The sequence below is a fragment of the Vanacampus margaritifer genome, chromosome 9, assembly GCF_051991255.1.
Source record: "Vanacampus margaritifer isolate UIUO_Vmar chromosome 9, RoL_Vmar_1.0, whole genome shotgun sequence".
NCBI lineage: Eukaryota > Metazoa > Chordata > Actinopteri > Syngnathiformes > Syngnathidae > Vanacampus > Vanacampus margaritifer.
In genome coordinates, this window is record NC_135440.1 from 21,593,768 (window position 1) to 21,615,893 (window position 22,126).

Genomic DNA, 22,126 nt, shown 5'->3' on the forward strand with positions numbered 1-22,126 from the left:
GTGTTATCACACTCATACTAGAAGTTCAATATGGCACTTTTGTCAGATACTGTGAAGGTTGTCCATGTTGACGCCACGTGACTTCCCCTGCTTATGATTGGTCGCCATCTCAGTCGGCGCAGGTAATGGCGCATTAATCACTGTGTGTCATTTTAGTTCCCATTTCCATCCCCGACGTTGGGTTTTTCGTTTTTGGGTCCTCTGCTGCAGATGGCACCTCTTTAACAGCCCTCGGGGTAATGGTGGTTGAAATTAGGCTGCTAAGCAGGGAGGACGACTCGGGGAAGGAGGCAGCGGGGGGCCGGCCGGGGAGGCCCTTGGGGAACATGGAGTCGGATGAAGTGCCATGCAGGTGGGCGTGCGCGGCTCAAACATGGAAGCATTTCAAGCTCGGTAAAACGGGCAGTTATGAAGCGGGTTTTAAAGACGCAAGGAAAGAAGGCGGCGGATGGAAGTTATTCCGCTAGCAGACCGCCGTCGCCCACAGCAACCAGGCGACCAATCAGAGCACTTAGGATGCCTGTTTGGGAAAATCCAGGACATGAGGAATTTCTATCTCTATCTTTCTTTCTATATATCACAAGTGCCTATGATGATTTAATTAAATTTTCATTTGTCAATGTCAGTTAGCTTAATGCTAACTGTGTGAAATGCTATAGACAGGCTAGCAGAAGTTATCAAAGATTTTACGGTAATTATAAAAGTTCAAACAACTGCGAAATTAGAACCTCCTGTTCCTATCACCGGCGAGGTGGTCGCCAGCATCCATTTTGGCTTTTAACTGCCGTCGCGCTTCCACAAACATGGCAGCAGTAGCAGCTTCCCCTCATCCGACCGCTTGTTGGTTAGGGCCCACTCGGAGTTCAGTCCGAGGCCCGAATAGGAGATGGCGGTCGGCTCTGGACCACAAAGTTGGCTGAGTGTCAGGCGTCGGAGAGTCCGGTCTAGAGGGGCTCACTTTCAGTGGCGGGGAAGCTTTAACCCTTCTGTGGCATGCTGGCCAGGCACATGACGTTAGAGCTAGACAACTAATCGATTTTATTGATGAATTCAAGTTTGTCTCTTCTTCTTACACTAGCAACTTGGCGGTGAACAGAGCAGAGATAGTCTACAAAAACATATTAACAAATTAGCGACATTTCTAATCCTTTTTTCTTTCTTTCTTTTTTTTTTCAATTCAAAATTTGTATTTCATTCTTTTAAAAAAAGAAATAAAAGGGGACAGAAAGAAGTGATCAAAAAGAAAATTTGAATAAAAATGAATATTTTTTTTTTATTATTAATAATAGTCAACACAAAATAAATGTTATTAAGCAGTCAAGAGGCTATTTGGTAACAAACAAAATGATTCAAGAGCATTGCCTTGTGATATATATAATTTTCCAGTAATTTAGCTTTCATACATTTTTTAAAAATACAAATGGACTGTGATGATTTGGTTTTATAATCCAGATTGTTCCACAAACTGATACCTTAAATTGAAATACATCGTTCTTTTTGTTTTGTTCTGTATGTAGGTTTGGAAAAAATATATGTTCCTCTTAATTTGTACTCACTTTCCCTTATAATTTTTTTTATTTATTTGCATGTTAGTTGGTAAAGTTTCATGATGGGCTTTATACATTATTTTAAGGCGGTTAAATTCCATCAAGTCATTGAATTTTAAAGTTTTTAGTTGTATAAATATTGGATTAGTGTGGTCTCTGTATCCACATCCGAAAACGACACGAATAGCGCATTTCTGTAAACCCTTCGAGTGGCTATTCTTCAACTTCAGTTCCTGATCACCTTTTCAATTCTTCATGAGAAAAGAGCATACGATCTGAAGGTGCTACATTATTACTCTTACGTGTGCACCAGCTCAGCCATGCAGGCTTGATGACTCATTTTATAATCCACAGTGGTTGAATCAAGGAAACGGGCGACTCTTCGTGTTTACCGTTAAACCAGAAGGCTTCCTCAAATCTTAAATTTTAGATGTAGAGTCTCCTATTTACCCCTCTGGTGAGTCAAGTCTCAATAGAGTTGCCAGGTGTGTCTGGTGACTGAGCAGCTTGCATGGCAACCACTCGTTCACCTGTGGTGGCAAAATGGCTCATTAGTGGCTAGTTTGGCCACTCTTTCGATGGAATGAGGCCAAGGCCACATAGAAATTAGTTTAAGTGCGTCTGTAAAATTATTATTATTTTTTTATTATTATTTTTCCTTTGCATCCATACGAAACCAGCAGTTTGGGAGCCTGAATACAATTAATTTGGAAGCCAGGTCGCAGAGTGTATAAATCTGAAAACGATGCCCTTGTGTTTCCTTGTTTACAACCCATACGCATCTTCCCTGAGAGGATGACACAGCAGTCCCTTTGCTCACGTAACCGTGTGCTGACACCACTACCAATAATTGAAGATGGAGGACAGTATATTGGACATGTTCTTAAATCCACCGCAGGAGTTGCAGTCGATAACATTCCCCTGCTGTTTTGTAATTTGCCGTCAGTCGGATCGTCTCCTTTCTTGCTTGTTTTGCATTCCCATTGTTGTAGGTTTACATTTTTTGTTGCGTACGGTGGACACACACATTTTTTGGAAACAATTCTGTGTTAATGGGAAACTTTAAAAAAATAAAAAATAAATACAAAGATAGGCTCCTTTTTCTGTGTGGACATGGCTGTAAATTTAAAACTAAATTATTTTTTTGCAGAGAGATATTTTTTTGTTTTCGTACAAGGTTTGACAAAAGGAACCAAAAAATAATTTGTTTCCATTATTTATAGGAAAGTTGAGGCAAGTTACAGACAAGACAAGTTTCAAAGAATGTTTGGTATTGGGTAAAATAAATAAATAAATAAATAAACATTTAGTTATCAATAATGTTGTTGTCATTTGCTTTTTCTATTACAGTTTTTGGTTTAAAAAAATCTTAAGTCGATTTTATTTTAAGTAGGGATGGGTGAGTACTGATATCAAATATCTTTATCGGTGCTGATACCAGCCTTATTTAAAGGTATTGCTATCAACTGTAGCCGATGTTTTGCCATCAGAAACTAGAAATCAGAAGAATAGAAACTTGGCCATAATTTTAAGGGGAAAATGCTATTTTTTGGATGTTTATGTCTTTCATTAAAATTATCTCTGTGTTTTTTGGAGGGGGTATTTTATGTACTAGTGGTATTCGTATTTTGTATCAGTATCACTGAATACTCAAGTTGAGTACTCGTACTGGTATCAGTTTGAAAAAGTGGTATTGATCGTCCCTAATTGTAGCCATATCGCCCAAACCTGTTTGACATCTGTCTGTGCCGTGGTCAGATTTAGCGAAGGGGTTACCACGGAAACCACCCAAGCCACCGCAGACTCGCCTTGACGCCATCTGTCAGAACCGCATTGAGTGCATACGAGTGGACCTCTTGTGTTGGCTTGTCAGCATGATTGTTTGATGAGTCTACCCACAATGCACCTCGGCCGCGTTTATTTCAAACCCGGACAAGAGCACGTCAACATATCCGCTCGTTCACTCGCTCTCCTCGCGGCATGGAAAAACGAAAGCCAGCGTGTGAGGAAATAGCCGGCGGCATACATGCGTTTGCGTATTGATTTGCTTTGTTGCGCCACATCATATGCTAAATGTGGGGAAAAAAGCTAAAGAAAAATCATGATAAAGGTTTTGATGGTTCGGTTTTTGATGATGAGGTTTTTCGTGTGGCTTGCATAATGCCTGACGTTCTGTGAAATATTGTTCTGCTTTAAGGACATTTTTCCCGCTTTTCAGTTTCTTTGATGCTTACTGAAAGGAGCTTTCATGATGCATTCAAACGAGAAGTATTGTGCGTGTTTTTCCTAAAAGCTTTGATCAAATTACGGATTGTACGACCACCTCATTAGCTCCCAAAGACTTACTATTTTAAATATTGCCATGGTCCCAAAAACGTATTTATACGTTTAAAAAAAGAAAAAGAAATGTATTTTATGCTAGAATAGGGGTAGGCAAGTTCGGTCCTCGAGAGCCGCAGTCCTGCGTGTTTTTGACGTCTCCCTCCTCGAACACAGCTGAGAGGCTCCTGCAGAACGTTATTACACACACAAAAAACGGCCAGCAGGTGGCAGCAGAGTATAAAAGATCAACCAGGGCCATGTTGCAACAAGCTCTTTTCCGCAGTGTTTTAAACGGATTTGTGAATAATGATGAAATTTGCTATATTCGAATGCTAATTTCTGCAAAACGGAAACCGATAAAGTCTTTTCCTGATGAAAGAAGAGACTTTCATGTTAGGTTCCATGTTTTTATAGCAATAGGACACAATATTCTGTGTGCCTTGGAAATTCAGTCAAAACCCAGTAAACCGGCAGGGAGCGAAGGGGGTTGCTTCAGTGAAAATGCTCTTGATTTGATTACTGAAGAGGAATATATGGAATTTTGTCCTCTTTGCGTGTTCCAAAAATGAGGATAGGTTTAATGCAAGAAAAATACACCTTTGCAAAAATGATTTTTAATCTTTCCGAGATCTCTGGGCATTCCAACAGCTTCCGATTTCATCACTTAAAGAACGTGGGATTTCAGAGCGTCAAATGTACCTCTTCCGGGTGTCGAACGGCTTTTATAATTTTAGGACCTCCTCTCTTTTATTTGTAGACTAAACATACTCTCTGGTACTTTTCCGTGAGCAGATGGCATAAACAAGGTCAGATTTGGGTGTGTGTTCGGGACTGAATATGTTATATAGTTGAAGGTTCTATTTTTCCCCATAACAAAATCTCACAAACAAGTTGAACCAAATTTACGGTGGCCGTGACTGATGAAGAAAGTAAAGAGTGTGTGTGTGTTATTTCAAAGCAAATTTTGTTTTCAAGACCGAAATGTGTTTTCGCACAAAGCGCTGAGAAGGAACTTTTTTAGACTAAATAGTATGACCCAGTTTAAGGTCAGATTATACCGAAATCAACACCTTCTGCTCTACTAAGGACACAAAACATCTCGACAAGGTTAATATAAAGAATTGGAATGTTAATAATGTGTAACAATGGTTGATATATGAAATTAGGTATTAAAAATGTTATAATATCTTTCATTACTCAACCGATAAATATTTAAATATGGAAGATGAGAAGAGAGATCATTAACCCTCACGTCAAGTAGAGATCGATACTGCTTGAGCTGTCAACCTTACCTTTTGAGGTCGATTCTCAAATTCAAACATCGATATGTTTGATACATAATGGTCAAACGTATCATAAGCATAACATAAGTAATTTGAGGCAGACTGAGTCCGAACTTTTCTTTTGCCAAAGTTGCATGCGTCATTCTTCCTTATTTAAACAACAATATAAAACATTATAATACCATCTTACTACACTATGTTGAATATGTAAATACTAACTATTGAATATACAGGTTATGTGTTTTAATTATATAACCTATAGACATTTTCCATTACGTTGATATTTAGTGTTTGATTAAATGTCAAATCATAACAGGACCTTGTATGATGTCGTCTTGTTAGAGCTTAGTTGACATCAAATGTCACAAAGAGGTGGCTGCAGAAATTGATGTCCTCAAAGGTCACTGCGTCCAGAAGAAGACGTCTTTGGATTGAATAGGTCGATTTGGTTGATTGATTGACAGCCGGCGCGCTTCGTGCGTGTCAGGGGGTCTCGGAAGCAAGTCTCCGCCATGAATTTGTGTGAAAAGCCAGTCGGGGAAAGAAAGTTTGAGCGTTTGAGAAAAGCCGTCGATGAAGACAAAAGCAGTCGTCACATCTCTGCTAAAGCAATTAGCATAACAGCGTGAAGGGGAGGAGTCACCATGCCGTCTCACAAAATGAAGCTTTTTATGGCCCGCAGATGTGAAACCAAGCAAGAAATTAAAAGTCCAAAATGACTTTTCTCTTCTCTAACCCCCCACCCCCCACCCCAACACACCTCAAAGCCCCGCCAGCGCCTCCTTCGTCACGTATTTAATGTAATTTTTCATAGCGAGACGCCTTACCAAGCTTTTCACCTTTGACCTTGACAGTCGTTTATCTTCAATTCTAAATAGTTCTCAGGTGTCCTAATATGTCATTTGTATGCTTTCAAGAAAATACCGCAAGCATCATCAGTTATAGATATATTTACAGCATATTTCTTGCTCTGGTTAAATTGGCTAATTTTAGGGGCGGGCCAGAGGTGAGTCCAGCTTTCTGTTTGATTGACAAGCAAAGGAATGGATCTCGCTGGCTTTTTCTTGTGGAACTAGAACGTGCACGGAAAACAAGCGAGTCCTTTACAGAGGCACAGAAATGATTTAAAAGTGAGATAATTGAAATCGTTAAAAATCAAAGATTTTTAGAGTGGATTATTCTGTCGATTATTCCAACCGAATGATCAGATACGATTTTGTTTTGCATGAAAGTTTTTCGCCTGACTTTTGGCCTTATTTAACCAGTTTATGTTATTTAATGTTATGTTAATTATTTATTTGGTATCGCTTAATGATTAAAACAACAATGAATCAATATTACAACGCAGTGAATGATCTTGTACTCACCAACTGTTTGAAACTGATTCAGTTAATGGTTCGGTCATTGTTTTCCAAAATAAGAGCAGATGTTCACTCGTGTCTCAATTTGATTAAACACAAAAAATAATCAGCTTGCGTTCATGAAAGACTACATAAATCTGACAATAATAACTGCTGAGGGGCTGAAATAGGAGGCTTTTGATAAATTTAAGTTAAACAACGGCTCTAAACTTTTATTCAATTATTAACTAATTTGCTCCCAAAAGTATAAATACGTTCTATTGATAAATGTTTTGAGCATCCAAAAGACATATTTATACTTTTTTTTAAATGTTAATTTTTATTTTTATGCTAGAGCATACAAAAGGCTTTGATGCAGCCTCTCAACTGCAGAGAACATTTGAGGAAATTGTAGTTATTAAAAAAACGGTCAGCAGGTGGCAGCAGAGCAAAAGAGATTAACCAGGGCCATGTTAAAAAAAGCTAATTTACCCACAGCTCTATACAGATTTGTAAATAATATTGAAGCTTAGCTAAATTCTATTGCTGCAAAACGGAAACAAATCGAAATATTCACTTTTCCTGATGAAAGAAAATGCTCTTATCTTTCTTTTGTTTCCATGTTTTTATCGCAATAGAACACAATATTCTGTAGGCCTTGCAAAATCAGTCAAAATCCAGTAAAACAGCCGGGAGCGAAGGGGGTTGCTTCAGTGAAAATGGCTGGGAGTGAATGAGTTAAAAGAATTGATTAATCTTAATTAATCAATAAATTTTGATCATCTCTAGAAAAACAGGACAAATGAAAAGATAAAACCAAGCACGGTGGTTCTCAAAATGTGCCATAACACTAGAGGTACGCAGGCTCCCTCTTGTGGTACGTGAAAGAATCTCTGAAATAAATACATATACAATTTACATTTACAAGAAGAAATCCAATCCAACATATTAGAATGAAGTTTGTTTAATCCAGTAGTTTAAAAAATCTTGCCTTCACTAAACAATTACAATACTTTTGCCTTTTAATATTTGAGAACCATTAGTTTTTAAAATTCCAAGTACATTTTTTGTCTTACTTTTAATTGTTGTTAGTACCCAAACTGCATCATGTCAGAGCAGCTTTAATTTTTAGGAATGAATTGTTTTCATTTTTTTTTTTATTCCCCAATATGTTTCGTCGCTATTTGGAGAGCTACGTATTTTTTTTTAGGTGGTACTTGGTGTGTTTTAGAATATGCGGCACGTCCTTGTGCAAAGTCACCGCTGGCTAATTTAACAGTATCCCACCCACGCACACGCTAAAAGCCTGCACTCATAGCATTCCATCACCAAAACGCCGAACTACACTTGAATGTAGCATTGTGGCGCATGACATCGATGAACATGAAAATCATACCCCCCCCCCCCCCGGCCCCCCGCCCACCCCCAAACTTACGTCAATAACAGTGAACATTGTTGTAAAAGCTTTATCAGAAGCTAACGAGAATCTGTGTCAACACTGCAGCTTTGCTTATCTTTAGTTTTTAGCGCTTGGGCCATTGCGTCAAAGTGGTTCTTTGCTCCGGAAATTCTGCCTAACCGTCATTTGCTGAGAAACTCGGCGTGGAGTTGCTTATTATGTTTATAAGACAAATTGTGGCGTTACATTTTCACAACGAATCAGATAACCAAAGATTTACATGCTTGTTTGATTTCACAGGCCCTCCGGACACGCAGCTTGCTATTTGTATAGAAGACATGAAGTCAATTTTATACTTCGTCCCCTCCTAAGATGAGCATCCCTGCATAAGCGTGGAAGGTGTTGAGAGCGCGTGCGTGCTGTGTAATACTTTTTTTTTTTTTTTTATTGCCGTTAATTCTTTAACGCTCTCCATATGTGCGCAATATTTGCCTTGGAAGTCAGCGCGCTCCTCCTCAGAACTCCAGGCTGCTTTCCATACGTCTCGGTCTATTTTTAAACAGATATTTGAAGGGAGGGAGGGCGCGAGGGAGGGACAGGGGGGGGGGGGGTGTTATGGGGGGAGGACGGTGGTAAGGAGGGGGGGCTCGCTTAGTGTCACATAAATTCCAAGCCGGCAGACGTCCAACCAGGCAAAAACAACCCCCCCCCCCCCCTTCAACAAGTCTGACAAAAGTGTCAAATTAACACTAATAACACAGACTTTTATTTCATACTTTTATGCTGTAGATGAGTTCCAGGATCTTATTCCATATTTGTATTCTGAAGTCGTTCCAGATTACTTTCCATAATCTTTTTACATAGTTTTAGTCTTATTCCATAGTTTCATTCCAGAATTTTTGTCCATACTTGTATGACAGTCTTAGTCCATTGTTTTCTTTCATCTCTGCAGCTTTTTCCATGGTCTTATTTCCATAGTTTTATTGCAGCATTTTATTCCAGCTAGATTCCATAGTTTTATTCCATGATTCGTCAATTATTCAAAAAAGTATATACAGAGGAATCAATTATCAACTCATTTGCTCCCAAAAACGTATCAATCCGTTCTATTTTAAATAATACCATGCTCCCAAAGACGTATTTGGACGTTTTATAAGGTTTAATTTTACGCTAGAGCATACAGAAGGCTTTGATGCAGCCTCTGGACTGAAGAGAATGCTTGAAGCAATGGTATTTATTACAAAAACGGCCAGCAGGTGGCAGCAGAGTATAAGAGTTCAACTCGGGATATGTTGCAAAAAATGCTCTTTTCTCAGATTTGTGAATAATGATTAAACTACGCTATATTCTGATGAAAGAAGAGAATCTAATCTTTTTTTTGGTAGGTTCCGTGTTTTTATAGCAATAGAACAAAATAGTCTGTGGGCCTTGCAAAATCTGTCAAAATCCAGCAAAACAGCCGGGAGCGAAGGGGGTTGCTTCAATGAAAATGTCTGGGAGTGAATGAGTTAATATAATCATAAGTGAGCAGCTCTAAATATGATATCGCCCGATCTCACTCATTGATGATCAACATCTGAATCAAAATACATAAAAAAAACCTAGATTTATTCCATCTTTGATTGTTTGATTTCAGTTTTATCCCATAGTTTATGACATATTGTAGTATTATTCCATTGTCTGAGTCCATCATTTTATTGCAGATGAATTTAATAGATTTAGATAAAGAATGTTTACTGTGATGTTTGCCAAGCGGAAGTCATATGATGGTTGTTGCTAACAATCAAAAGTAAAAGCAGATTATAGAAATTAGTTTCCAGGGGTTGCTGGGAATAATTGAATCAGTTTTATGTTACTGTGTGGCATCTTAAATATTCTAATTAAAATGCAATATGAGTCCTGGATGAGCTGCTCATAATTCCCGCATAATGAGCCCAAATTAGGCCCCAAAAAGCATTTGCCATAAGAACATAAAAATTACACTTCCCAGATTATAATAGAAGTAAAGCCACCTGTCTGACTTGTTCTGGTTCTGTTTGCTGCAGGACTTGTTTCCATCAATTGGGTGTAGTTCAGTTCACTTTGGTACGGTACACATTTTTATTACGTTTCAATTGGGAAGACTTGCTCGATAGCCGCACGAGAGTCGTCACACTCTCCATCGCATCTCACATCTTTCTCTTTCAAACAAAATTAACACATCAGAGCTATAATTATAAATGATCCATTTGAAAACTGGCAAGGTTGACTTGACATTTTTCCTTCCGCTGTTGTGTATAATTGGCACAGACAAGAGGGGAGAACCTGTGTAACAGGTTTTTAGTTGATTTTGGATTATTAACACTGTTTTGATTGGACAATGGATAATTATGACCGAATGAGTATTTGTGAATGAGGTGGTTGTTGGTAAAGCACGGCCACATACGGCCCACTTCTTGAATGCAGCCCACCCGATACTGACAATAACAAGTCAATCTGCTTATCACAGGGATGTGATTTTTCCGCTAATTCGCGGAATTCCGCTTTTTTTTTACCCCCCCCCCCCCCCAAAAAAAAAATTCCGATTTTTTTATTTTTATTTTTTTATTTTTTTTTAGTAGTTCATTGACTCCGACAGATAACATCTTCTGCTATAACAAAGACATTTGTGGTATGCTCTAATATGAGTTACTTTTCATTTGGTCATGATACAATTATTTGTTCATGAAATTTGAACTCTTCAACATTATTTATGTGTTAATTTAGTAATCACATTAGTTAGATATGATGATCTTCTCAGTGATAGTTTTTAAAAGCAAAGGCAGTCCAATGTTTTTGAATGTGACTGATTTTGAGTTGACTAAAACTGCCATTTTATATGGGATAGTTCAATATACATTGAAAATTTATGCTGTTGTTTTGTCTATTTCTTTGTCATGTGAGTGCATTGAAAGTACTTAAAAACACGGAAAACCCATGAGCTCCGGGGGGCCAAAGCCCCCCTTGTCCCCCCACCAGGGCACTGCCCTGGACCTAGCTGGGTGCCAGCGGCCCCCAGACCCCCGGCTAAATTTTCAGATAATTTCACTTTGGTCAAATCACATCCCTGTTATCATTATATTGTGATAATTTGTATTATTTGTTGCAGGACTGGGCAATTAATCAAAATGTAATTGTGATTTTGGCTTCTCATTATCATTAAAACAATATAATTGAAGAAAAATTATGAATGTACAGAATGACGACGTGTCCATAAAAAAAATATAGTATATGCAGTACGCATAATTGTATATCACAATGATACTTAACCATATGTGCAATTTGATATGTACTCTAGGGGTAAAAATCTTCGCAAACACACCAACCGCTCATTGTGTCACTTGTGGTGCTTGATCGCAAAAGTCGACCACCCTGTTTTTAAAGCCAGTTTATTGCCAGTGCAATCTGAGTGGTTATCATTCTCAATCCATAATTCATGAATGGATTTCAAGTTATCTTGCCGATATGATAGGAAGTCACGCCATTCACACACTGTAGCTCACAACGCCATCACCATAGCAGACCCCGGTTTTACCTCATCAGAACTGAACCGATCCGCTTGGTGGAAACCCAACGCAGTGTGTTAGTTTATCCCAGCACTACATCATGTAAATGTTGTTTTCCCGCTCCGGGAACAAGCTTTCACTCTGTTGACGAGACAATCAAGAGTTTTGTCATTGACACGCAGAACACGTTGCTTGGTCGTCTTTTGCTTTAATTAAAGTCAATTTAATCTGCTTGACTCATCTTGTAGCTCTTTTCCAGTCACACGTTTGCACACATCAAATGTTTGCTGTCAACACTGGAATCACATCTTCTTCTGATTGAATGACTATTGATTAATTGGATGACCCGCATGCCGCACGATTACATTTTTTTTTCCTTCATAATACCTTAAAATTGTTGTCTGCAGTTCCCACCACTGAATGCAATCATTAAGTGATAATAATAGCAACACTCTGTCCCATTTCTTTGTCCAATCAGCGCTTGATTGCCTACAATCTGATGTAAAAGACTACATCATTGTTTTTGATGATTGTGTTTGCTTTGTTGCCGCTCAACGAATTTGATGTTATGAATCATGTCTACACACACTGATAAGAGCCTAATTCCTCCCTTCCCATGAAAGACTGCAAAAGCCTAATTGTCGGATGTCTCTAAAGATTAGGACCAAACAATTTTGGAAAATAATCTAATTGCAATTTTTTTAATAAAAAAAAAAAAATCAAGGTCCTTTTCCGATCTATTTTTAACAAACACGAGCAAAAACTTGATCTATGTTACAATAAATAAATATTTGATTTATTTTACAAAAAGTATTTTTGGTCCAATAGGTTAGACTTGCTTGATGCTAAAATTAAGGAAAATGAGCCATGAATTAATATGAAGGCAGTTCATCTATTTCAGTTAATTAACTTAATAAACACTGACTTGCAGTCTTATAAGCGTTCACTACGACAACTTCACAAAATTCTACCAAAACAAAATCTGTGGTTTTATCCCTATCATGTTTCATGGAACTATGATTGATTTGTAAATATGTGGACATCACTTTTTAAGCACCGAACTTATCAAGACACAATAATAGATCAATACAATATTACAAGATAAAGCCGACCGGCTGACTGGATTGAATCAGTCAATATAACTCTTAACAGTGTACCAGGCTTCACTCTTGTCGTCAAATTATTCCAATTCAGGACCCAGATGTTCAATCAGGCCCCTCGTTATCAGTTTTGACGTCATCGGACATGATGAATCCTGACCGTCTTGAACCAGCTCGCCCTGATCACGTCGACTTATCGTGTAGTGTTTAATAATAGGCTTCCCTAATTGTAAATGGTTGTCTCATTGAAATGGCGGAAACGATAGTCCACTTGCCGACCCATCCGAGCTGCTCTTTTAATCAAATGACATGAGCAAAGAGGCACAGGTCGCTCGTTCACCAGCGAGATCTTTTTAATTAGACCGTGTTCTCTTAATGAACCGAGTGTCCGAGTCCATTTGTCTCCCCGCCTGCGGGGGCAGCGGCGGGCAAGCGAGCGATGTGCGCGCCTCTTTGTCTCCTCTTCTTTCTCCATGATATCTTTTTTTTTTTTTTTGTTGTTACTTTGCGCTGTATCTCCTCCGAGCTTGCATTAGCATGATAATGCTCTCTGGAAAGTGTCGGCGAGCCGCCCGCGTTTATTACGGCCCCGAATGCACCATCAGTTAAACTAACAGCCTGAATTCCGACATTCATCTCGGCTATCATGGAGTGGCCGTCAACGGCACCGGGGAAGCTCTGGGCCAAATGACGGCTCGCGTCTTGTAATTATGCTATGCTAATTCTGGCCCCCCTCCTCCTCTTACACTTTCCGCGGCGGGAACAAGGCTTCCCGACGCCTCTCGTGTCACAGCCGACTGAAGGGGAAATGAATAAATGGGTTAGCGAAACGCTGCTGTAAGGGAGGGAGGGAGGAAGGATGGAAGGAGACTGTTGTCAGGAGGGCGAGGTTCAGCTGGAGAGACTTCCCGCGAGGTGGCGACGGATCGGGGCCACCTGGAAACCCTGGAAATGAAGACTTTGTGGGAGGCACAAAAGGATGGCTGTTAGCTTAGGGAGAAGCCTGATGGTGAGAGTGAGAAATGTGCAGAGTTTGTTTGGACGTTCGCTGGACATTGCCAGGTGATCACATGGTCAGTTGGCTTAATGCCACAAACCCCTTTCAGCCATTTTTTATGAGCCGTTTGCTCAAATTTCACTGCCTTGGGAAGTGGAAGGAAGGAACACGAGCAAAAAGACAATAAACACAAATTGGAATGGAGACATCACTGAAGACTTGGGAAATTGATTACAAATATATAGTACAAGGGTATGGGAGTTGCGGTCTTACGGCAATGATGCAATCGAATGTATGAGTTGTCAGAAATGTTCTAGCACTGGAGTCACAAAAGAGATTTTTCAATTCCAAACTACTAGTTTTCCCAGGGCGGCTCGCCATGCCTATAAAGCACTAGGGGGAACGCTGAACCCTACTTCATCAAAACGATGGTATACGATTGCTTCCCATTTCTTGTGCTCAGGAACTTTAAAGTGTCTTTCAATATGTTAAAATATGTTTAAAGCATCTGGAAGGGGTGCCAATAGGAGAGAAAAAAAAGAAAAAAGTATGATCCGTCTATATTTCAGATTTGCCCTTATCACCCTAGGTTTCAAACATATCCCTTGCAATTAACAAGATTTGCTGTATTCTGCTGAGGTTTTAGCACAAGGCAATAAAGATGCCTTAAGTGGGAATAATATAATTGTCTTAAGCTGTAAAAGATACACCATCAGACCTCCTGCAAGGTTGATCTCACATGATTGGCTAAAATTTCTTGCTGGGCTCGCTACCTCGTCTAAATGGCTGCTAAGCTTCCACTAATAGCATTTAAGAGGATGTAATGGTAAATGCACGTTTGTAGTACAGGAAACAACAGCGAGTCCATCACAGTGTAACTGAAGGGAGCAACCTGACGAATCAGTGGCTCTGTAGCAAATATCAGCTGACGGGGCGAGGTCACGTGACCACAAGCCCCGAAGTAAAACATCCGGATCCAATCAAGCAAATCTCTGCTCCAATTCCTCTCTCCTTTGCCGCGCTTCCAAGTTGCGGCTTGGAAGCTTTTTGGCAGGGATGTCGAGATGACACAGAGCGGGCCGTGATGGATGACGAGCGGGAGCGAATCCCGGTGGGTCCGAGTCGACGAAGCGCCTCTTGGTTCCGCTACAAAGCTCGTTCGTACAAAATCGGCTCCATGTGCTTTATTGTTGAATGGAAAGTCAAGTCGCCGCATCCAGAAGCTTTTTGTCATTTGGAAGGCGATCCAGCGATGTCCCGCCAACAGGCCTTTTATAATAAATGAATACATTAATAAAATCTTCAAATGTTTCAAGTAGTTGGGGGATCGGTCTGTTTCGCAGTTGTAGTTCTTTTGTTGGACCCAATCCACCACTCAATTTTTTTCTTCTTTTTTTTTTAACGCAATAATTGTTATTTTCAAGTATTTTTTCCACCTTGGGATTTTAGTTCATTCTTAGGACCAAAACTAACTTTTTTGTTTTAGTTTTTAAAATACAACTTATCTTGGAAAAAGTAAAACTTTTTGTTGGGGGGAAAAAAAAATCCCATTTTTTTTCTCCAATCGTATTATTTAAGCTGAGTTCGGCTTCAACAGTAATTGAATTGATGTTGCCGTTTACAGCTGCACATTGTGTGTGCTTTTGGAGTTTGTGATATTTTACAACAAGCTGTCCGCCCTCCAATAACATATCGCAGCAGGTGGGGCGCCGTCATTTTTTTTTAACCTGAAGCACGTGGGCATGTGGCGAGCAGCCGGCGTTTGCTAATCGAGACAATGGCGCTTCTTCCGGGCCGTGCTACTTGAAATTGGCTCCTGTTGAGGTCAGAACCTCCATCATCAGCGCGTTGGGCTGGTGATCCAACTGACTCGCTGCTCCCGACGTCGTCTCCCCAAAAAGGTTAATGGAAGTTTGTCACCCATATTTGGCTCCGGCACGGCTGCTGCTCGCATTTGTCAAATTTAACCCTCACCATCACCAGAAAAACAAAAAGACGAATTATAGTAGCTCTTCGGTTCATGAACTTGATTTGTTCTGAGATACCCATTAAAAACGATGCTGCAAAATGTAAAATCTAAGGAAATAATGGCCGTTTAACCATGAGCGGAAATATCACGGTATTAAAATTACAGCTCTGAAATGACCTTTTTTGAAATATTTGGTCAATAAAAGTAAAAGTTTTATTTCTACATTGAACACAATATATTTTATTTTTAAACAAAATGTAGAATATTTGGTACAAAAGAAACATGTACCATATTAAGTTTAAATAAATTAATAACTGTTAACATTATTTTCATTTTTAATTCTTAGAAAGTCAGTGTCTATTAACTAACTATTTTTGGAACAAAACTATGGGCTACTCATGTTGTCCTTGGGGCTAGCTAGTACCTGCTGGAACAATTTTTTTTCTTTTCATACGACAATGCACAAAAATCAGCAGCATAAAAAGGCGGTCGTGTTTGTACAGTGTGTATTTCGTCCTCCTCCCTCCCCGTCCACGTTCTGCTCGCTGAGGAGAAAATTTTGTTTTGATTACTTGTTCAGCCCTAGTGTGCAGCCAAGAGTTAGAAACTGTATTTTTTTTTTAACAATTGTCCAGTTGAGTCACTTTCAGCCATGGCTCTCAGTCTGCAGCAGGCATTACTTGCTGCTCTCAATTGACACAACATCTTTATAGAGACACTTTAGAGACCTAAAGACTCGCTGACCTGAAGTCTTTGTTCCTCCACAGGACCATTTGGCCTCTGCGCTGTGGGACCCGCTTTACGTTGTGGCTCGCTCCGGGGATGGATGGATGCTAAGCTAAGCGGAGCTGAGCTGGCCTAAGGTAAGCTGCGGTTGCGTTTTTAAAAAGCGGATTTTGTGTAATTAGCGCTGGTGGAATGTTTGATTTGCTGAGCACAGTTTTGGTGCGCTACACTGATCCTCTTTGTGCTCGCTAACTACAATGCCTAAAAAAAAAAAAAATGCTCATGCTGCTTTAGGGACGCGTGATTACTGTATGGTGTTCAAATCTGATAAACAGCAGAAAAAAAAGGGACACCGAAGTTAGAGAGAGGTTGATCATTCCTTGTTTTGTGCTTTTAAATAAATAAATTATCCTTCATCTTGATTTGCATTGAACCAAAGGAGCATTGCGAAAACACAAAAACAAACATTATACTACCAGATTAAAGTCTGAATCCTACTGGAAAAAGTCAGTTTTTTTCCCCAGGCAAATATTTACCTTGTAGGTTCCAAGAATAATTATCTTTTTGAATAATTTTGGGGGCATGGGGGTGCAGTATAACGATAATAATGTGATATTTTAGGATGGGAATTGAAAACAGGTATTTGCAGTTAGTTGCCTGTTGACGAAAGCAAGTCATCAAGTCATTCACATAATGAAATTATCGACGTTATCAGTATGGCGACTGTGTTCCAGAAAGTCGATCGCACACAGCGAGTCATCAGGCGGTCATGTTCATGAAATGTTAATGGTACACAAAGGATTAGTGTTTTTTCTTACATGATTGTGTTGGAAATAAGATTATAAGCAGGTATTAGTTTAGTTAGTATCTCTAATCAGATGCGTTTGGCAAATGTTAGAAAATTCACTTTTTAAAATAGGATCGATTTCCCCCTCAATTTGTATTTTTTATTTTGATAGCTTAAAAACTACTCAAATGTAAAAATATTCACGTCAAATGATTTAACATTTTATCTTTTAACTCATTCGCTCCCAAAAAACTATAAGAATGTTCTATTTTTTTTATGCTAGAGCTTACAGAAAGCTTTGATGCAGCCTCTGACCTGAAGAGGTCGCTTAAAGCAATGGTAGTCATTACGTAAAATGGCCAGCAGGTGGCAGCAGAGTATAAGAGATCAACCAGGTCCATGTTGCAACAAGCTCTTTTCCCCAGTGTTTTCAACAAGTTTGTCAATAATGATGAAACTTAGCTATATTCTAATGCTAATTGCTGCAAAACAGAAACAAATACAAATATTTTTTTTTTCCTGATGAAAGAAGATACTATCATAGTAGGTTCCATGTTTTTATAGATTATAAGAGATCAACCAGGTCCATGTTGCAACAAACTCTTTTCCCCAGTGTTTTCAACAAGTTTGTGAATAATGATGAAACTTAGCTATATTCTAATGCCAATTGCTGCAAAACAGAAACAAATACAAATATACTTTTTTTCCTGATAAAAGAAGAGACTCTAATCTATCTTTTGGTAAGTTCCATGTTTTTGTAGCAATAGAACACAATATTCTGTGGGTGTTGCAAAATCAGTCAAAATCCAATAAAACAGCCGGGAGCGAAGGGGGTTGCTTCAGTGAAAACGGCTGGGACTTTCTGATCATGTAGTAATTACACGTCTTTCCTCAGGCAAAATATGACAAAGACTATAGTCTATAAATCAGTTTTTGATTGGGAAATGTAATTAAAAAACCTTTTGTTGACCAAATCAGAGTGCACTTGTACGTTTGCCTTTCGCTTGACATAACGGACAGATGGATGGATGTAGGATATCGCATCCGCTTGAGCATTTATTTAGCATCCTCATCCATCTTAAGTAGACCATAAGTGGCACTAATACTGGATAAAATATTATTAGTAAGACAGTCGTACTACTAATAGTCTCACTAGTACCTTAAGATGGATATCAGCGATATCGAAGAAATGCTCAAACAGCTTTCCTGCGCAGTGACGAACCCGTACGACCAGTCCTCACGGGCCCGTTGACGGGTCAGTGAGCGCTGATGACAGGTCGCCCCGCGGGATGATAGAAAGCAGATGGCGGGCTGGATGGCGCCTGCTGTGACCTTCAACGCTGCTTCACTTGTGATAACACACAGACACACACACACACAAGAAGAAGACATCAATGATGCAACTGGAGGCTCACTCATTTTATTACATATATTACGGTTTCACAATAGTGTCTGCCGCTTTAAGGAAATCAAATTGTAGACTTTTTAACGTCATTTGGATCCAATTTCAACACCTCTTTCTCTGGCTGAGGATGTAGGCTCAGTTTTATATGCTGCCTTGCCTAGCATATTTACAAATTCCCCTATTTGCAGCTGTTTTTGTTTGTGGAAGATTATGTGTCACTTTATAGCTAATAGCTATAGCTAGCCTTCATTTTCAAATAGATAGGATCGGTGGACACCCTGCTCAAAAATGATAATGCTCACTTTTGATTGACACTGTCAGACAACTGTTAATTAATCAATTAACCATTGTGGCATAGTGACGGTGATGATGATGATGATAGGAGCTGGGAAGTGGACAGCTGGAAGGAGGATGTTGTGGTGAGGGGTTGCCGTGTGACACAGAAGGTGTCGGATGTGTAATTGGGGTGAGGCCTCTAGCGGGGAGGCTTTATTAAAAAGAGCGGGTTGTTGTGCATCCACGTGTGCCTCATGACTCCTCAAAGTCATCGTCGTCATCCTCTCCTTGGGGTTTGGACTTGAGCCGCACGTGCTCAATGCAGCTTTACACACACACAAAAAAAAGTAAGGATATAATGTTCATCCTTTTCTTCAAAAACATGACATTATTCAAATGGTCAATGCAGTAAATGCACAAACATAAGATTCAGCTCAGCAAATGTTTGATTTTGATTCAACATAAAGATACGAAGTCTTCTTTCACTGAGGGCTACAGAAAGCTGAGACTGAAATATTGAGGATTTGGACAGTTTTGAATTAGGCAAGGTCTCAACGATTAATCAATTATCAAGATAAATGTTGACTAATTTGATCATCAATAAGTTGTCCATTAATAGTTGCACCTGTAGATGTTGTGCTTTCGGGTGAAATTCCAGGATGACCCTTAAATCCACTACGACTTTTGTACAGCAAAGCAGAGCGCAAGTCACCAAAAGTTGCTCTCGAGTCGATACAACACCCTTGTTGGGCTGTTGCTTGTGGGAGTTTCAATGAGTTCTTTTCAAGAAAACAAGAAATGGTCAAATCATTTTCCCTTTTTGTGTGTATAAGACAAGAACGGAGCCCAGTGGAAGACAAGGTCGCAACAGGAGTCATTTGTTGGAAAAGAATGACCAAATATAGGACATTTTGCAATGTGGCATTTATGCTAATAGCGTGCTGACAGTAAGTACATTACAGTGATTCAACCAAAAATAAATCTTCTTTAAAAATTTACATAAAAAAATAATTTAGGTAACATGACACCCCTCCTTCCCCACTCCACTGTCACAGGTGAAATAACAGATGAATAATAATGTACAAAATGTATTTTTGGGGTGCGTACAATTGGCATTGATTCAGTGGAATGGGGAAAAAAAATCAATTAAATTATTAAAATTATTTCTGTGGGAAAAAATTCTGATCAGATCAATCTGCTGGACACTTTGTTGAATAAAAAAAACGTTCATTTTTTTTATTTATAAAAATCTATTTTAAAGTGGTACGTTGCGCCGCATATCCCAGTGATTTGGTGGAATGAGGTTAAAAATGGTTTAAAATTGGATTTCAATATTTATTATAAAACAGAAGTGTAGTCCGAGTGTTGTCAAAAGCGAGCTTCCCTCGTGAGCTTGTTTTTTGTATGTTGTCAGCAAGGTGCAGTAAATCTTCTTCTGTGGTGGAGTGATGAAAAAAGAGAGTGTTCTTGTTAATCCGCCGCGCTCGTGACCGCAACACGACTGCTGACACACTCAAAAACCTCGCGGAAATGGCGCCCGCCGCCGCCGCCGCCGCGGTCCTCTAGGGGGGCTAATCCCGCACTGGTCACGGCGGCGAGATTGCGGCGCACTCAAAGCTCCTCGCCGGGACCACTTCAAAGTGACGCCAAGGACGCGTCTTTGTGAGCTGGATGCTAATGAAGCCTGGAAACGCCACACCGCCGTTCACCTCAGTCGTCCTCCTCATCCTCCTCTTCCTCTTCTTCTTTTCGGATGTGACTTTTTTTTGAGAGCCTTTGTGCTCTCTTGAGCTTTATTGACTGCGGAGAAAGTCATGACAGTGGCATTCCTCGCAAGCCATTTAAAGAACGCTTTCACTTTCTTTTGAATTATCACGCCATCTACAAGATGTTTCAGAGATGGATGGGCCAAAAGTAGGTCTTATGTTCACTTTTTAAATTCCTTTATTGAAGGCGGCAAGGATGGAAGCAAGGATGTATGGAGGGACGAAGGACCAACAAGGTTATATAACTGTAAGGAAGGATGGAGAAAGAAAGGGAGGAAAGAAGGATGAATGAATGGAATGATGAAGGACTTCAGGAAGGAAACCAAACTGGATGATGAAAGGGCACAAGGATGGATAAAGGTAAAGACGGACAAAGGAATGAATGAAGGAACCAAGGATGTATGGAAGGAAGAGCGCAACCTAGGATGGATGGAAGACAGAAAGAAAATTGTATGAAAGGGAGGGTTGAGAGAAGGAAGGAATGAAAAAAGGAAAGAAATAAGGACATATGGAAGGAAGGCAGCTAGGAAGAATGAAGGAAAAAATGAAACAAATGAATGGAAGGAAGGGGGAAGGATGGAGAAAGGAATGTATGAAGGAAACAAGAATTAATGAAAGGAAGGATGAAGGACTTAAGGAAGGAGACCAAATTGGAACTATAAAAGGATAAAGATAGGAAGGATGAATGAATGATCGAAAGAAACAATTATGTATCAAAGGAAGAATGGAAGGAAGGAAATGTGGATGTAAAGGAAGTGTGCGAAAAAGAATGAAGGACGTGTGGAAAGAAACAAGCAGGTGTATATGAAGGAATGAAGAGAGGACAAATAATGAAGAAAAGGCACAAGGATGGATAAAGTAAAGACGGACATGAATGAACAAAGGAACCGAGGATGTATGGAAGGAAGAGTACAAGGAAGGATGGATGGAAGACAAAGGATGAGCAATGAAGAAAATTGTATGAAAAGAGGGTTGAGTGAAGAAAACAAGGATGAATGGAAGGAAGGGGCTCATTGCTACTTTTAGGGTCATCACAAGGTCAACACACACACAAATAAATTCACACCTGGACTTGAAACCTTTCCTTTTGTTCAAAACGCTTTCCTCATTTAAAACCATGATTTTCAAACCCTAACTCTAGTTAGAAACTTTAAATCTCCTGATACTGCTGAAGTTTATCTGGGAAGCTGCACTAAGAACATGACCGCACAATTCCTTAGCTGGACGTGCTAATGTTAGCCACACTAGCATGTTGTTGCAGTGCTATGTATGTGACTCCTATTTAACTTTCACAAGTGTCGAATGTTGAAGGCAGCAGCTGTGTGGCCAACCTGTGCTATATCATCCAACAGCTGCGACTCTTTGCGTTCATTAGCGGCACCGCTAACTTGAGATGCTTTTAAGATGCTGCCGTCGTGCTTCTTTCACAACAAGTATTTTTGTTGCTTCAAGTATGGAAAAAAAAAAAAAAGCATAAGGCTGGCAGTCAGCACGGTGTGGAAAGTGTGTAGGCGGCTGCTGAGCCTGGTTTGGCTCTTTTTAAATCACTGATTGATAGTGAATCTAAACAATTTCTAAGCCTAATATTATAATTGTTATTTTTTTACTTACTGTTACCAAGTAAAAATTAAAAATAAAAATAAATATATATATATATATATATATATATATATATATATATATAT

General features: G+C 39.4%; 1 protein-coding gene across 6 annotated transcripts in view; it reads left to right on the top strand.

The window, feature by feature from the left end:
* Positions 1-22,126, top strand: part of sema6cb (semaphorin 6Cb) — a 157,757-nt gene that overhangs the window by 62,167 nt on the left and 73,464 nt on the right. For 4 of the 6 annotated variants that reach the window (XM_077576262.1, XM_077576263.1, XM_077576261.1 and 1 more), the window contains one exon: positions 16,249-16,344. The gene's annotated coding sequence lies outside the window, so the exon portion shown is untranslated. Of the gene's footprint in view, positions 1-285; positions 353-13,380; positions 13,525-16,248; positions 16,345-22,126 lie in introns of those variants that run through there. The other 2 variants (XM_077576265.1, XM_077576264.1) reach the window with 2 other exon arrangements.